The sequence below is a fragment of the Grammomys surdaster genome, unplaced genomic scaffold (assembly GCF_004785775.1).
Source record: "Grammomys surdaster isolate TR1022 unplaced genomic scaffold, NIH_TR_1.0 126531, whole genome shotgun sequence".
NCBI lineage: Eukaryota > Metazoa > Chordata > Mammalia > Rodentia > Muridae > Grammomys > Grammomys surdaster.
The window spans coordinates 8,441,393-8,459,853 of record NW_021621323.1 but is presented as its reverse complement, the minus strand read 5'-3'; the positions used below and the strand labels follow the sequence as shown (position 1 = coordinate 8,459,853).

The following is an 18,461-nucleotide window of genomic DNA, read 5'->3' as shown; positions in this document are numbered from 1 at the left end:
CATGATGGCAGAGACAGTAGGTGTGTGTGTGTGCACTGCTCCTTTATTTATGAAGCCCCCTTCCCTAACACCTGAGTTGAACCCACAAGCCCCTAAAAGTTGTCATTTGACCCACACTCAAGGTGAGAATCCCACCCTATGATTCCAATTTTAATCACTTCTGAATACCCTACATTTAAATACCAAGTTCCTATCAGTTCCTTACTGAGGATTAAGTTTCAGCCATTTTACAGGGGGAAAGTCACATTCTTTCCCAGTTGAAAATCAGACACAGGCATTATTTACTATCTGCTCTTAGAAGTGAATGACCAGAATACTTAATTTATGCGATTAGACAGTAATGCAATTACTGGAAATTTATAGATTTATAGATGGTACCATAATTTTATGTTTTATGTTTGTTCGCTACACGAAGAAAGTTGTCATTTGAACTAAGAAGGAATGTTATCGTCAGAATCATTGCTATGCGGTAGGGCCTCTCTGGAGCCCATGCTAGCTTGAAAACACACACACACACACACACACACACACACACACACACACACACACAGGTCCCTTGGGAACCCTGAAAAGTCTGTCTAGTTAAGCTTCCTATGGATGCGTCAGATCTTACATAGTAACAGCTATACTTAAAAAAACTGATTTTAAACATATACTTAAGGCTCATGGCTAATGAAGTCCCTCATAAATGTTAGGAACTAATACCTAGGGCTACTGAAAAATTATCAAATTAATCTGTTAGTTTGGAAATCAAATGCAAACTCCCTGAGGCCCGCATATATTTTGGTAGCCATTCTGGCCATAAGAATTGTGCTGATAAGGAGCTCAGAATCACATAATGACATTTTTAAAGACTGTAAGAGCTTTAAAATGGCTTTCAAATGAGATGCCATGTGACCATAATCATATGAAGATATATGAAGCATGTCAGAGAAGCAGGAAGGACCTCATTTTTCTCCCATTGTACATATGTGAATACTGAGAAACTGGCTCTGGCTGGGGACATGTAGCTCTCTGAAGCTCTTCCCACCACAGAACAAAGAAAACATGATTTAGGGAGATTTTTACCTTAAATTCATATTTTGCCCTTATTTGAGCCTATCTGTAGACTTCTTACCAATACTCTGAAAAGCAGTTTGCTACATGTCTATGGACCTTTAGTTATTAACAGGATTAAGGGCATTTATCTTTAACCAGGGCCTAACTTCCTCATGTGGCTTGAAATATAGCACTTAAGAATATCAGTATTAGCCAAAAAGCTCAGAATACCCATGATACAACTTACAAACCATATGAAACCCAAGAAAGAAGATCACACCAAAGTGTGGATGCTACAGTCCTATTCAGGAAGGGGAAGAGAATAATCTCTGGGAAATAGAGGGAGAGAGGAGGGGGAGGAAAAGGGGGGCAGTTCAGATATGGGAGATGGGGGAGAAACAGGGAATTTGAAAGTAGGTGTGTAGCAGTGTAGCAGTGAGGGAGGGGGAACTGGGGGTAGCCACTAGAAGTCTCAGATGCCAGGGACCAAAGAGGTTCCCAAGACCAACAAGGGAAGAAGACATTAGCTGGAATATCCACATCCAGTGGATAGGCATAGCCCTGGCTAAGGGATGAGGGACCCACCCACCTCAAAAATATTAATCCAGAACTACTCCTGCCAAAAGGAAACTCAGGGACAAAGAGTGGAACAGAGACTAAAAGGCCATCTAGAGACAGACTGCTCCAACTGGGGATCCATTCCACATGCAGACATCAAACTCAAGAAGTGCTTACTGATAGGAGCTTGGTATAGCTGTCCCCCTGAGAGGCTTTGCCAGAGCCTGACCAATACAGATGTGGATGTACACCGCCAAACATTGAACTGAGCTGGGAGAACCCAATGGAAAGTGAGGGCAAGGACTGTAGGAGCTGAAGGGGTTTGCAATCCTATGGGAAGATCAAATAACTAGACCCCTCCAAAGATCCTAGGGACTAAACCACCAATCAAAGGGTATACAACATGGGGGGACCCATGGATCCAACCGAACATAGGAGAGGATGTAGCGCGCATCAGCGGGAGGGGAGCCCCTTGGTTATGTGAAGGCTAGATGACCCAGGGTAGGGGAATGCTAGGGCACTGAGGCAGGAGTGGGTGGGCAGGTGGGGGAGTATCCTCATAGAGGCAGGGAGAGGAGGGAGGGATAAGGGACTTGTGTTGGGGAAACTGGAAAGGAGGATAACATTTGAATGTAAATAACCAATAAAAATGAAAAAAATTTAAAAAGCATATGAAATGAAGTTCCTGTAGAGGTATTCTGACAGTTTGTTGAACTTAAGATCCCCCTGCCTCACTGTGATTGCAAGCATTACAAGTGTGAACTCACAGGCTGGAGAGATGGCTTAGCAGTTAAGAGCACTGGCTGTTCTTCCAGGATGGGGAGTTTAATTCCTAGCACCCACATGGCCGGTACTGTTTCTAGTCCAGTTCCAGACATACATGTAGGTCAAACACCAATGTATTTTAAAAAATATATATAGGTTCACTTAAATGACAGCTGAGAGCTGACATAACTTAGAACCCATTATCAATATTTTTATATGTACCTGTAGCACAACGCCTGGTTGTCTGAGGAACCAAAAGTAGTGGTTATGTCAACTATACATATACTCCTTTTGCTGTCGGAAAGTTTAAGGGTAAAAAAATAAGAAATGTGCCACCATTCCATGGTATCAGCTACTGGCACAGACTAACCATTGCTGACTGTGTCAGAGATTTACAAAGCATTGTTTATCCCTTTAATCCTGGCACTCAAGAAGCAGAGGCAGGTGGGTCTCCGAGTTGAGTGAGGTCAATCTTGTCTACATTAATGAGTTCCAGGATAGCCAGGGCTATGCATAGAAACCTTGTCTCAAAAGACAAAAGTATCTTCATTGAAAATACATCTCTTGATTGACAGCTAGCATTTAACAAGGCAGGTTTCAGCGTCACAGCTCTCCTCTGAGTTTAATTTTGTGCTTTCTCCTGCCTGTGACAATAATTATAAATTCAAGTCACATCAACAGCATCTGTGAGACAATTACTGCACGGAGGGCTGAGTCTGCAGTCTAATCCATCATAATTATGACAGTCCTCTTTCAAGACACTATGATGCATGACTTAAAAATAGCACATTAGCGTGCAAATGGATCAGCATCTCATTTCACCAATGTGCATTTAGCGCTGTAATGTAGCCCAGCACCATTTGACTTTCTCTGAATCACTCAGATGATAGCCATAGCTTTCACCATAGAAAACTGCAGATGATGCTCAAAATGTGGAGGGCTTTTTGTTTTCGTTTTTTGGCTTACTGGTTTTGTACACTGGTATGTCTTTTCCAGCTAAATAAAAATACACTTATACAAGAAGTACAATAAGGCAGAAGTTTTTCCTATAAATACTCCTTTCACTATACACCAATAACACACACACACACACACAGTGAATCATGTTTGTGTGTGAATTTATCCAGCTTAATGGAGGCAAATACCTATAGCTGCTTATAGGTAGGAAATGTATCTACCAAAGTCCATGTCCCAGTATCAACTTTAGGGGATCACTGTTTGTCACTGTTACTTCCACTGACAAGCTTTACTCTTTTTGGTAAACTCATTGTTAGGAGTTATCTTATGCACCTGAGATTCTCTCTATCTTTTGGGGTTGTCTCCCTTTGTGATTTCTCTATTGTTTCTTTCTATTTCTTCCGTTTTTAGATCCTGGATGGGTTTTGTTCAATTCCTTCACTTGTTGGTTATATTTTCTTGTAATTCTTTAAGGGTTTGTGTGTGTGTGTGTGTGTGTGTGTGTGTTTCCTCTTTGAGGTCTTCTACCTGTTTACCTGTGTTCTCCTGTATTTCTTTAAGGGAGTTATGTCCTTAAAGTCATCTACCACTGGGAAGACTGTGTGTGTGAGATGAGATACTTGGTTGGATGCCTGTCTCTTAGAGGGTATCCAATGTCCCACAAGGACAGTCACAAATTCAGTGTACCAGGTGTAGGCGCACAAGAAGCTTCAAATGCCTTTCAATTATTCTCTGACAAACCAGCCCTGTCTAAGGGGGGGGTGTGCAATGTTGATCAAGCAGGGAGAGGACACTGTCAAAGTGAGACTGATTCACACTCTAAGTGCTGGAGGTAAAGCCTGCAGGTCTTAGGGCTGGGCACAGGTTAGAATGGGAGTTTAAAAAATATAAAATGTCAAGGTCAGAGGGGGAACAGATTAGAGGATGACCATTGCAGAATGTTCATGGGATGACTAGACATTCATAGCTCAGGTAGATCTAATACAGTGGCTTCTAGTAATACAATATTAGAATTCCATACATACTTCAAACATTTAATTTTATAATTATTCAGTATTGTGTTTTGTTTTGTTGGTGGGGTCTGGCCTTGAATACAGTGATCTGTCCAGATTAAAGGTGTGTGTGTACCAACCACCTCTGCCCTGGTATCATTCAATTTTAAGCAATGATAACATTAATCAGAAGTAACCAACATCATGGTTGTTATTCTTTCTTCAATGACAAATGGTGAATAAACCCCTTGGTCAGGCATTGTTGTAGGCCACCAATACATCACTGAATGAAAGAGACAAACATCCTTGCCTTGTGAGCCTGATATTCAATAAGTCTTAGAGCAAGTTTAATTAACCAGGATATTCTTTTAATTATAGGTACTGTCTTCTACCTTCTCCCTAACTTAGGGAAGGAATACAGCATGGAAAGAGAGCCAGGTTTGTTAGCAAACAACTATAATCGCAAACCCTGGAGGTGGTCGGAGGATGATCTGGAGTTCAAGGAAAGTTGTGCTCACCTGCATAGCAACCTGAGACCCTATCTTCTCAAAAACAAAACACACATACACACCAACAAAACAGAGACAGCACTTCCCTCACCCTGAGTTAATTGACCTGTCAAGTCCAAAGCAAGCTTCTTTTTTTTAATGTGAAATAGAATAAATGCCCTTTTTACTGAAACTCTGTAGCAGTTGCAACATACACATTTGGGGAATTACACACAATCATACTCATGACATCTGCTCTTTCTCAAAGATGTTCTGCTTGCCCCACACAAGGCATGCTGCTTAGGTTTCTCAGAAGCTTTCACCCAAACCTGAACAGCTCTATCCTCATATTGATCTAATCTTAATTGACTGTAGTTAAGGACAAGCTAGTCATTTTTCTTCCTGTTTTGGAAGTGATTACCATGCATTCATTAAGGCTGAGTGTCTAAGGGCTACAAACTGATGTGAAAACAAGAAGGGTATCCTTAAAAATCAAAGACAACTATTAAAACTCTGATAAAACATTTTAGTATTACTTATGTGGTACCTTTAGATAGTATCAAAATACAAATAGAAAGACTGATATTTAGTTGTAGAAGCAGGAGATAGCCCAGTGGTTAGCTGCTCTTCCAGGACCCAGGTTAGGTTCCTAGCACTCACTCATACCAGACTGCAAACAACCATGTATATAATTCCAGCTCCAGAGAACCTAGTTTCTTTTCCTTCCTTCCATGTTCTCCTTCATGCTCATGATACATATACATATCCTGAGACACACAAACATAATACTTTCTATCTGTAGAGTCTTGAGATATAAAGGTCTCAATTTTTGGACATAGGACTATATAAAACATGCACAAGAATGGCTACTCAGAGTAAAAAGTGACTCCATCTCCATTTTTTTAAATTAGCAGTTTAAGGCCTGGAGCAGTGGTTCAGTAGTTAAGAACACTGGTTGTTCTTCCCAAGGACCCAGACTTGATTCCCAGAATCCACACAGTAGCTCACAACCGTCTAATTCCTGTTTCTTCTAACTTCTAAAAGGACCATACACATTTGGTACAGAGATATACATTCAGGAAAAACATCCATACACAATAAAATAGACATAAGGGCAATGTCTTAGATTTTAAATGCAACACTTCTCTGAAATTGGTGGTGTATATATATCTTCTTGTCCAGATAATCAATGGATCATGGATTGAGTACATAGTTGTACTCTCCAGGGAAAATGGGATTAGCCAGTGATTGCAATCCCTAGGCAAACAGACATGAATGAAACAAAGATGTGCCAGCAGTACCACTGACAAACAATTGTTCACTAAGACTGTCTTACAGCAGATTCCCTTAAGAACAATTCATTTCCCTGAATCCAGGCCAGAAGAGGGCACTCGATCCCCTAGACCAGGAGTTACCGATAGTCATAGCCGTCACATGTACTAGAAAGCAGCCAGTGAGTGCTCTGCTGCATCTCACAGGTACAGGTGGAACATCATTTATAGAATATGCAACAAATCAAACATCCCACAGCACAGCATATATTAAAACCGTAGCTTAAATGAATAATTTATGCAGTTTTAATTTGCATGTGCAGAGTTGGGGTGGGGTGTTAAGACAGTTTCACTATGTAGCCCTGCTTACTCTGGAATTTACTATCTAGACCAGGTACAATCTAGGGCTGTTTGCCTCAGGCCTGCTGGGATTAAAAGTTGACTTCACTGTAGCTCAGTATGGCTTGGAATTCACTATATAGCCCACCCTAGTCTTGAACTGGTAAGAATTCTGCCTTTGCTTCTCCAGTACTGGGAATATACAGGAGCCACTGTGCCTGGTTTAAATACATTATTCCTGAGGAGCTGAGAGTCTTATGTATGGATAAGGAATATAAATTATCACCATGTTAAACTTAGTCAGGAATGTACTTATGTAAGCAACTTCAAAAAACATGGTAGAAAGTTCATCCTGGCTTTCATTTATACAGGAGTTCTACTTATTCAATTGTTTTGTCTTTAACTCAGTATTTGTCTTGGTGAAGGGTTACAATCTTTTACCCATAAGTAGCTTTTGAAATAGTAACCCTTGTGTGTTGAGATAGCACTATGTACAAAGAGCAGGCTTACTTAGGCAAGACTACTACACTGGAAATTAACTTAACATAATTTTGGCTTTTGAAGTTTCTTTGAGACTGTTATTGTATAGCCTTTGCTGTCCTAGAAGCCGCTTTGTAGACTAAGCTGGCCTGGAACTCATGTCCACCTGTCTTTTCATATGCTACCACACTTGGCTTCAGGTTTTTTTTTTTTTTAATGACATTAGTATAGCAGGTATCTCGTAAAATGCTAGTGTGATTTATCATATACAAGTTTTAATTTTAAAGATGAGAATTTATCACTTAACTTTATATAGCTCAGGTCTACCTGCATAGGGATGGTACTGCCCAGTTAATTGATCCCTCAATTAACAAGTCAGAAAAAGGTCCCAAACATGCCTACAGGCTAATCTTTCATTAGGGTTCTCTCTTCCTGGGTAAATCTAGCTTGTATCAACATGATAAAGAGAGATCATTAAAAAAAAAAGCCGGGCAGTGCTGGTTCATGCCCTTAATCCTAGCACTTGGGAGGCAGAGGCAGGTGGATTTCTGAGTTCGAGGCCAGCCTGGTCTACAGAGTGAGTTCCAGGACAGCCAGGACTACAGAGAAACCCTGTCTCGAAACAAAAAAGAAAGATCATAGCTTCCTAACTTAAGGTGACTGCCAGATCAGTACCCATTTTATAAATATTTAAAAGTACCAATTAGCTAACTTAATTTTGAAGTAGTAAAAATTACAATGCACTGAATTTAGAACTTGGGCTGCCTTTTAATACATGTATTTTACAGACTGCAAATAGTCAAAAGATTGTAGAAATACACTGAAACTCCATCCTTTTTTATTTCAATGATTCCCATTTGAAGAAAATTAGATACCATGAGGCCTTATGACATACTTTATGAACAGCATCCTTCCCAAGCATCACTACACAAGCCATAACTATGATACACTTGACACTGGTTCAACTGATTTTTATTGAGCTGTTAAGTACTGTAAGACAGTATAGCCTGGACAGCACATTCAGAGCTTTTTCCTAATGTAGAAGCTATCGCTCATGGTCAGTAGGTGACCCAAACAAAAATGGAGCCATGAACATTCACAGTGGTTGTCAAGTTTATTATTGGCAAGTGTTATTAAAAAGAAATCAAATCTGTGCCAGGCCGTGGTGGCGCACGCCTTTAATCCCAGCACTTGGGAGGCAAGGGCAGGCGGATTTCTGAGTTTGAGGCCAGCCTGGTCTACAGAGTGAGTTCCAGGACAGCCAGGACTACAGAGAAACCCTGTCTTGAAAAAAAACAAAAAAAAAAAAAATCAAACCTACTGTTTATATAAGTTTATATAAGTAAATCTAATCTCACTAGTCAATCATGAACTCTAAGAGGCAAAGCATGAGATAATTTATTATGTTTATGGCTGGCTAAGTTTAATTTCAAGCATCTGACTAGTTAGCTTTTGTCCCTCCATGGAAGGTCTTCAGTACTGGTTCTCAACCTTCATCATGCTGAGACCTTTTTTTAATCACAGTTCCTCATGTGATAAAATTAGTTGCTATTTCATAACTGTAATTTTGCTACTGTTAGAGTCATAATATAGATATCTGATACAACCTCCTGTGAAAGCTGATGGCAAGGCCAATTACTCAAGACACCTATACGGCTCTCATTGAACATGAAACAGTTGAGTTGGTTCCTACACAGACCCTTCATCCCTCCATGCTAGGGTTTGTTACAGAAAGTTAGCCTAATCTACATGAGTGTCCTGCCTGCCAAGATAGTGCAATGTTGGCATGGAATTGTGGGAGTAACCAACCAATCTGATTTGACTGAAGGCCCAGTACATGAGATGGAACCCATACCAAGACACTGTGTGACCAAGAACCTGAGACTAAATAGATCAGGAACCCAGGGCAAAACAAAATACTACTGTCCTTTAAAAAAAAATGAATAAAATGACGCCTAATGACACCTTGCTATTCTCATAGATCTGAGGGCAGTGGCTTGCTTTGCCCTCAGAAGCTTCCCTCTGCAGCAGATGGGAACTAATAGAGACCCAGAGGGAGGCAATATGCAGAAGGGGAGAGACCTTCGAACACTCATCCTTAAAGATGAACTCTCCATCAAATCCCAAAGAGGGAAAGATGCAGGGGGGATAGAAGACACCAAGAAAACAAGTACCAGTAATCAACATGATCATGCAAACTCTAGAGATCTACACCAGAGGGGTCTCTAGAGCTTAAGGGAAAAGACACAGCTCTCATTCCTAATCCATTATCCACAAGTGATGACCACTTGCAAAAAAAAATTTAATTTCCTCCAAGGGAGTCTCACTGGGGAAACTAATGTAGGTCACACGCCCAGTGTTGTTGGTGCCAATGCTCAATGGCATCTCTGAGGGTTCCTCAATCTCACGTCAGGCCTTTTTAAAAAAAATGTATATTATTTTTCTATATATTTCTTATCTTTATACATATTTTTTGTTTTACTCTACAGGTCCTTGCATACATATCATGGCTTTCGGTTTAGTGTTTTTATGGGATTACGTAATGAATGAGTTCTTTTCCTTTTTGTTTTGTCCAGTCAGATGTTAGTTTTCTTTCTTCTTACTTTATTATTATCCCATAGAAACCTGGTCTAAATAGCAAATCTCAGGCTTCCTGGTGCTACAGAGAAACTCTGTCTTGGAAAAAAAAATAATAAGAGGAGGGGGCTGGAAAGATGGCTCAGTGGTTAAGAGCACCAACTGCTTTCGCAGAGGTCCTGAGTTCAATTCCTGGCAACCACATGGTGGCTCAAACCATCTGTAATGGGGTCTGGTGCCCTCTTCTGATATGTGGTGGTGTACTCATGCATAAATAAAATAAATAAATCTTTAAAAATAATAACAAGGGGAGGAGGAAGCAAGAGGGGGCAGGAAGAGAAAGAGGAAGGAGGGTGAGGAAGAGGGGAAGGAAGAGGAGGAAGGAGGGGGAGGAAGATGATTAAGCTGGTATACTTTTGTTTCCTAGCAGATGCTAAAATTTAATAGCTTTGTCATTATTTTTTCTTAATTCTAAAGACTTACTTGAATTTGAGAGTGGATTTGCTAATGGTTGAGGTTTCCATAGAGGCAGGCTGTTTTAATTGGTATCAAGTGTTCTGCTGTCTTTGTTATGGCAGATCACCATGTCAAAAATTCAGGCAGACAGCAAAGGAAAAAATTCATGATAGATTACCAACACTTTAGTAGTTACTGGAACACTACCTGCTTGCTGTGGCCCCAGCTTCCAAAGCACTTCACTGTCATAACCTGTCCAGGAGGGAGGTTGGGTATGCTAAGCAAGAAGATTCATATAACACAGAGGCCAGATAAAGACATCCTACTTAGCTTTTAAACTTAAATAAGTAGTAAAAACCAGTCTAGTCTTTGTGCCCTTTATACCTAAATGCAAGTTAACTAGAAAAACACTCCTAGTGAGGAAGGAGTTTGGGGGATTTCAAACTAATGCTGCCCATTTAAATGTTTGCTAAGGACATTTCCTACCATTTTCCACAGTAATAATAATCCATTTTAAAAAACTGCAAAGTCAGAACAGCCATAGTGTGACTTCTGCAGGAGAAAGCAGCTGGACTTTCCGCTGTGGATGCACACCAGGACTGAAGCAGGGACATTCCTTTCAGTTCCTTTTTACTTTCTTAATGCAGACATAGGCATGGAAAGTGTGGCCCAAACAACTCACCAGCATACTCTGAATTATGGCACTTGCTGAACCACTAATTTCAATTCTTTTCTCTTTTCTGTACTAAAAAGGCTTTCGTATTTACAATACAGCAAGTAACTCTCAAAAAGAAAAATCAATATTTGCCTTAATTTCCACACACTACAGCATCCGTTCCAAAGCACTGAGATCTAGGATGTTAGCAAGCAACAAGTAACCCTTTCTAGGTTTATATAAAATTTCCTATCACTATACATTTCTACATATCAATGCAATGGTTACAACCCTTTAGTACAGTTCCTTATGTTGTGGTAACCCCTCCAACCATAAAATAATTTTCTTTTTGTCTTTAGAACTGAAACTTTGTTATCAACTGTAATGTATTGTTATGGACTGTAATGTAAATATCTAATATGCAGGACATCTGATATGCAACCCCTGTGAAAGGGTCATTTGAGGCCCCTCCCTGCCACAGGTTGAGAACTACTGGGTTGTTTGTTTTTGGTTTTTGGAAACAGTTTCTCTGTGTAGTCCTGGCTGTCCTGAAACTCATTCTGCAGACCGGGCTGGCCTCAAACTATAGTTTTTATGTCTCCAGCTTCACTTTAAAAATTCAAACTGAGCCGGGCGGTGGTGGCGCACGCCTTTAATCCCAGCACTTGGGAGGCAGAGGCAGGTGGATTTCTGAGTTCGAGGCCAGCCTGGTCTACAAAGTGAGTTCCAGGACAGCCAGGGCTACACAGAGAAACCTTGTCTCGAAAAACAAAACAAAAACAAAACAAAAAAAATTCAAACTGAAAGGCTGGAGAGATGGATAGTTCAGTGGTTAAGAGCACTGGCTGCTCTGCTTGAGGACCTAAATTCAATTCCCAGCACCCACATGGCAGCTCAGTGTCTATAACTCCAGTTCCAAGGGATACACTCACAGGAGCACATACATTCCAAAACACCAAAGCCCATACAATAAAACATTAAAACAAATTAAAAATCAAATCGAGGCAGGTATCGTTGTGCACCTTTAATCCTAGCAAATTGATATAAAAAGTTCAAAACCTTCCTAAAATAAGACATAGCTTATTTTTGTGCTTGAGGCTAGCTGGGTCTCATTATATCACCCTTGCTGGCCTGGAACTCATTATGTAGACCAGGCTGACTTTGAACTCTACCTGCTTCTGCACCTTAAGCAGCTGTGACTGACGGAGCACACCCTCACACCCCCACACCCCAGCCTCACTCCATGCCCTTACTCTTTTATCTTGAAAGCATGCTTTCTATTTTAAGTTTCTTTGAAAGCAGTATCCAACAATAGAGCCCTTTCAGGAGCTCCGGTTTGCATCCATGGGTAAAATTAAGGCAGAGAAAGAGATACCTAAGCCTTCTCCCTATGAAATGATTAAACTGATTGAAAAAAAGGGGGGGAAAAACGGCAATGGCTCTGGACCTGCGCGACAAGAAGGAGGAGGAGCTGTTGAAACAACTGGAGGATCTGAAGGTGGAACTCTCAGCTTCCTGTCACCAAAGTGACAGGCGGCGCTGCGTCCAAGCTCTCCAAGTTCGTAAGCAAATCTATCGCCCGTGTCCTGTCATTAACCAGACTCCTCATTAACTAGAAAACCTCAGGGAATTCTACAAGGGCAAGAAGTACAAGCCCCTGGACCTGCGACCCAAGAAGACTAGAGCCATGCGACACCGGCTCACCAAGCATGAAGAGAAGCCGAAGACCAAGAAGCAGCAGCGGAAGGAGCGGCTATACCCACTGCGCAAGTATGCAGTCAAGGCCTGAGACGACAATGACAATAAAGTACAAGACTGACTAAAAAAAAAATTCAGAATTACATTAGTATTAATATGCCCAATACTAACTAGATGATAGAAGCTCAGACTTTTTTTTTTGGGGGGGGGGGGTTCGGAGACGGGGTTTCTCTGTATAGTCCTGGCTGTCCTGGAACTCACTCTGTAGACCAGGCTGGCCTTGAACTCAGAAATCTGCCTGCCTCTGCCTCCCAAGTGCTGGGATTAAAGGCCAGTGCCACCACCACCCGGCAGAAGCTCAGACTTCTATCATCTAAAAGTTTCCAGAACTTTTAAAATGCAGATGAGTCTACACTGCTCAGAGTCTAACCATGAGCTCTCTTCTAAGCTAGCTAGGGAGTGCTACAGAAAGCAAAGCTATGCTGTCTTATCACCACTTATTTGGAAAACTTTCAGATGGAGGAAAAAAAACCTCACAGCAAACTGTGCAGTCAAAGGCCTCACTCAGTCACTGTACAGCAGCTCAAGGGACAAGCAGATGCCATGTGGTGTCCTGAGTCATAGTCACATGTAGAATGCTAACCCAGACAAGCCCTCTTCAAAAGGCTCCACTATAGCTAGCTACAAGGAATGGGGAAAGCTTGAGAAACCGATGGCTTCAAGGTCCATAACCAAAGGCAACAGGCGTCCAATCTGCCCGCAATATGACTGGAACTACTCTGGCTTCCAGAATGCTCTCACATGAAGCATGGCTCACAGAAAGGGAGACCCTGCGGGACAGGTCTTCCTCAGCATGGTGGCCTGAGGGATATGACACATAATTACCAAATTATAGACCTGGATTAGAAACCTGGAGAAGTGAAAAGGATATAAATGCAGAGGGCAGAGGAGAGGCGGGAGACAACTTCAGAGACACCCTACTGAAGTGACTTTCTCAAATACCTAGATGCTACTACATACTGTGAAGATAAATGGATGTTTTCCTTCCGGATGTGTTAATAGGGGACAAAAAAATATCCAAAATACCTGTGCTTCGAAAACAAAACCCAACTGCCCATTTGTCCCTTGAGAGAACCAACACAGAAAGCATGACCCACACAACTTGCGAGCACCTCTCCCCAGTAACAAGAAACTCAGGATGCAGACTGGCAGCGGTGGTGGTATAACCTGGAACAGGCTGGGCTTTTTTTCTCTCATTGAGATACTTATTATTATGTAGACCTGACTGGCTTAGTCAAAACTAACCTGATTTAGTCTTCCCAATGCCATGAATATACCACACCATCTTTCATCGTTTAAATTTCTAGAGCTTCAATACCTGGGTAGAACATCTGGTGCCAGGGCAGGAGCTCAGGCCTAAGACAGTCCCCTATTAGATCCCAGTTGAAAGCCTCGGGTGTCTTGCTATGCTGACCATCAGGCTACAATTTCCTTGGGTTTGACTCATTTCTAGGAGCCGCTCACAAAGCCCAAGAACACTGTATAAATCACAGGGCATTCTATAAGCCAATTTTCCATTAAGAAACTGTTAGAAGGAAGGATATGGAAGAGGAGAGGTATCTGAAAGAAAGGGCTTGAAGATTCCTTACCCGCTTTGAGACATCACACACACACACTTCCAGGGTCTTCCCACACTCCCTCTGCTGTGGCATGCTAGACACAGTAGTTCACAGGCACTTATAGACTCCCAAGTACATCAAATGCTAATGACTGGGTGGGGATCCAGGGAGTGCCTTCTTATCGTTCTGGACCTCTCCCACCTCCCTCAGGCATGGGTGGCAGTGGTCACACTCCTCAAGAAAGTCCAGTTTCAAAAAAAAAAAAAAAAGAAGAAGAGCCAGGCGGTAGTGGTGCACACCTTTGATCCCAGCACTTGGGAGGCAGAGGCAGGCGGATTTCTGAGTTTGAGGCTAGCCTGGTCTACAGAGTGAGTTCCAGGACAGCCAGGGCTCCAAGAGAAACCCTGTCTCAAAAAAAACCAAAAAAAAACCAAAAAAACAAAAAAAGGAAAGAAAGAGAGAAAAGAAAGAAAGAAGGAAAGAGAGAAAGAGAGAGAGAGAGAGAGAGAGAGAGAGAGAGAGAGAGAGAGAGAGAGAAAGTCCAGTTTCTAGTTTCTATGACCTACCTTGGGGTGAATAAACTTAGCCTGCTTTGGGGAGTTATAAGCCAGAAGCAAATTTAAAACTGGCATATCTCACAATGTCACCAAATGTAAGGGAAAAGGAAATTTCAACCTAAATGAGAAAACAAATATAATATTCAACAGTAGAACAGTGTGTTTGGAAATCATTTGCTTGGCATTCTATAAAGTCTATAGATTTGTGTGTCACCCTGCCAAAGGAAGGTGTGGGGCTGAGCATGCAGCATGGTGGTAGGAAGAATCTATGCCTGCAAGTGCAAGCACACGCACACAAGGATACACATACAGAGACAGCCAGACATGACACATATAGACACACACAGATTCAGACGCAGTGACACAGAGAGATGCAGACATACCTGCATAGGCACACAATTAAAAAAAAAAAAAACTTGGTGAGGTGGAATGGGGTGTAGGGACATCCATTTGGAAATGGGAGATGGGAGAGGGGAGGTATGGGATGGGGAACAGAGGGCAAACCAGAAGGGGTATAAAGTCTGGACTGTAAAAAATAAAGATTAAAGAATGAAAAAAAAATTCAACACACACACTCATGCATGCATGCATGCAAAAAAAAGGAAAAAGAAAAATCACATTAAATAACATAATTTAGCAACTATTCTAGAAGCAGCAGATTTTGTTTTATGACAAGGTCCTCACTATACATCGTCCCCAGTTGATTTTTGCACTGCTTGTTCCAACCCACATATTTCATCCTAGCACTCAGGAGTCTGTACAAAGAGGATTTTTGAGTTTGAGGCTTGAGCTCAAAAGCAGAGAAGGATGGGGATGACAACAGACAGACAGACAGACAGACAGACAGACAGACAGACAGAGGAATATTAATGAATGATTTACCCCTGCGCTGGGATTACAGGTATGTGCCACTACACAGCTAGCTACCCAGTTCCCTTTTAAAAGAACATTTAATGTGCCCAGTGGGCATGGTGGCGCATGAATTTAATCTGGGAGGCATAGGCAGGGAACTCTGGGAGTTCATAGTGAGTTTCAGGCCAGTCAGGATTTCACAGTAAGATCCTGTGTATATGCATATGTTGCAGGGGGCAGTTTGGGGAGGTAGAATGAGCACACTAGCTTAATGTCCATCTGCACTAACAATTCTTTTTGTTTGTTTGTTTGTTTGTTTGTTTGTTTTTTGAGACAGGGTTTCTCTGTGTAGTCCTGGCTGTCCTGGAACTCACTCTGCAGACCAGGCTGGCCTCGAACTCAGAAATCCTGATGCCTCTGCCTCCCAAGTGCTGGGATCAAAAGCATGCGCCACCACTGCCCGGCCTGACTGTACTGATTATAAATTACAATTCTATTATTCCCAGAGAAAGGGGAACAAAAATAAAACTTAAGTATTCCAATTCAGTCTAGAAGAGAGAACTAGGTGTGACTGTACACACCCAATACTGTATCTCTAGGTAGTGCAGGATAGAGAATCAGCAATTGATATTCATCTTCAGAAACAACTTCCCAGCCTGGATAATACCAGATACTACCTCAAAAGAACAAAATAAACACAAACAGCAAGGACAAAACCGAAATTTGCAATGGGTGGAGCTGGAGAAGGTCACATCCAGTGAGACAGCCAAGCCCAGAGAGATAAAAGTGTCACAAGTTCTCTGTCAACCTAGGCTCCCACTCCAAATCTGCAGATGTGTTCTATACTAGCACACATCCTGGAGCCAGTATAGAAACCAGGGAAGTAAGCAGAAGCATTGCTAGGGTGGAGGGGGATGCAGTAGAGCAGGGAATAAAAGGGTCCATGTGTTCTAATCGGGGAAACGAGAAAGAGGGACTCTAACTAGGGAGGAGAAGCAAATAGATACGGAAGGAGAAAGGAGGGTAAAATACCCATAAGGATGGCTTGGAGAGTCTTAAAGACTTACACTAGTAACTATCTGTTGTGGGTAAAGCTGCTATAAATGGGGCTGAAGAGATGGCTCAATGGTTAGGAACACTTGCTGCTCTTGCAGAGGACCTAGGACTCCCAGCACCTACATGGTGTCTGACAACAGTCTACAACTCAAGTTATAGGGAACCTAACACCCTCTCTGCCCTCTGTGGGCACCAGGCATGCTCATGGTACACATAGGTACATGCAGACAAAACGCTCTTACATAAAAAGCTGCTATGAACATATGTGTGCAGGTTTATGCGGATACAAAAATCTTTAGTTCACTTCAGTAAATATTCAGTAAAGATAAATATCAAGTCGTTGAGTTTAAGTCTAAACCCTCACTAAGATTTAGGGAGAGTGTATTCTTTGGTCAATAATTACAAATGCCTTAAATACAAATTAGAACATTCACTATAGGATCAGAAATTCTACAAGAAAACTATTATTGGCCCTGATCTCAACATTAAAATCTAAGATGATACACAACCTCATATCGAGAAACAAAGATCTGGAAGGTTAATACCTGAAATGATGAGCAAGCCCTTCTAGGGCGGGCCTTCGTTGGCACTCTGATTTTATTTTAGAATACAAAGTGTTTTCACCAAGACTCTCATCTCTGCTTAAAATACCCCATGAGATCAATACAGGCAAATGATACTCTGCTGAGAGAGGAAACTGAAATCCAAGGACAGTGAAAATGACTTTCTCAGTGGGGGTGGGGCTCTATTTCAGTCTGCCCCACTTGTTCTAAAGCACTTGTTGCCTGTGGACATGTAGTAATGCAAGACGGCTGTCCAGCTAATTGTCAATTGGGGCTCTCCAGCTAATTGTGAATTCGGAGACAGGCAAATTTCTCAGCTGAATCCTATGACAGTGCTCATAGGCTCTAACACCTGAGGAATACAGGCTACACATCCTAGTCTGCGTCACAGGGCTCTACTCCTCACACAATTCACCCACAGCTCCAACCAGGCAGTGCCAGAGTGGAGACAGGAAAGAAATGAATATGGAGATTTTGAAAGTGGACAATCAAAATCTTTCAAATACACTTCTGCTGTTCATTTACTAAATAGTTATATTTTATTTTTAAAAATGGACTAAAAACGGGGCCAACAAGACAACACAACAGGTAAAGACAGGCAGTTGAGCCCAGTGAGTTCTACTCCCACTATCCACAAAGTAGAGGGAGAGGACCAACTTCCAAAGGTCATATGTGGGCATGTGTCCCCACACTTAATACACTTAACGAAACTTTTAAAAACTAAAAGCAATAACAAACAGAAAGAGGGTGAAAAGTCACTGGAGACCGAAGAACTCTGAATGAAATGATCTGCTATATCTGTGTTTGTTTTAAAATCCTGTGTCAGCCAGTCATCATCAAACCCCCATGCTAAAGAGGAAATCTAAGCAGCCTCAGAAGTAACGGGGGTTTAACCAAGGCCACTGCAAAGCTGGTACCAAGTCAGCCACTCCGAAGGATCGAGTGGCAGAGTGTTTGCTTACATCCTCGAGCTCGAGAATGAGGGCAGAGGTTCTAGCAAGCAGCTTTACGCAGGATTCCTTATGCTGGAAGCATGAAGATGTACTGCAGCTGAACTATCTGCTCCGAGTTACGGATGAACACTGCCGAAATCTTCCTTTGCTCTCTCTGACCATCAGTGCTCTCCCTCAAGACCCACTCCTACCACTTCAGCTGGCTTCTAGCACAGGAAAGGGTATATATAGAATGCACTTCATTTTCCAATGGGAGGGCATCCATTTGTTCTTTACTTCTTTATATAAAAAATGAAAATGGTTTTATACGGAGTCCTTACTTTGTAGCCAGAGAGATGGCTCCGCAGGTAAAGGTTTCTGCTGGCAAATCTTATAACCTGAGTTTGATCCCCAGGACCTACATGGTAGAAGGAAAGAGCAGATTCCTGAGGGTTTACCTCCAAATACAAGTACACACACATACACACACATGCACGTGCACATACAAGTACATGCACAGAGAGAAAGAGAGGGAGGGAGGGAGAGAGAGAAGAGAGAGAGAGAGAGAGAGAGAGAGAGAGAGAGAGAGAGAGAGAGAGAGAGAGAGA

The 18,461-nt window shown here is 41.9% G+C and overlaps 1 protein-coding gene and 1 pseudogene across 5 annotated transcripts in view; one reads left to right on the top strand and one right to left on the bottom strand.

Moving 5' to 3' along the window:
- Tet2 (tet methylcytosine dioxygenase 2) overlaps positions 1 to 18,461 on the bottom strand; it is a 73,526-nt gene that overhangs the window by 23,204 nt on the left and 31,861 nt on the right. The gene's annotated exons all lie outside the window — the stretch shown is intronic.
- On the top strand, positions 12,012 to 12,365 carry LOC114614747 (annotated as a pseudogene).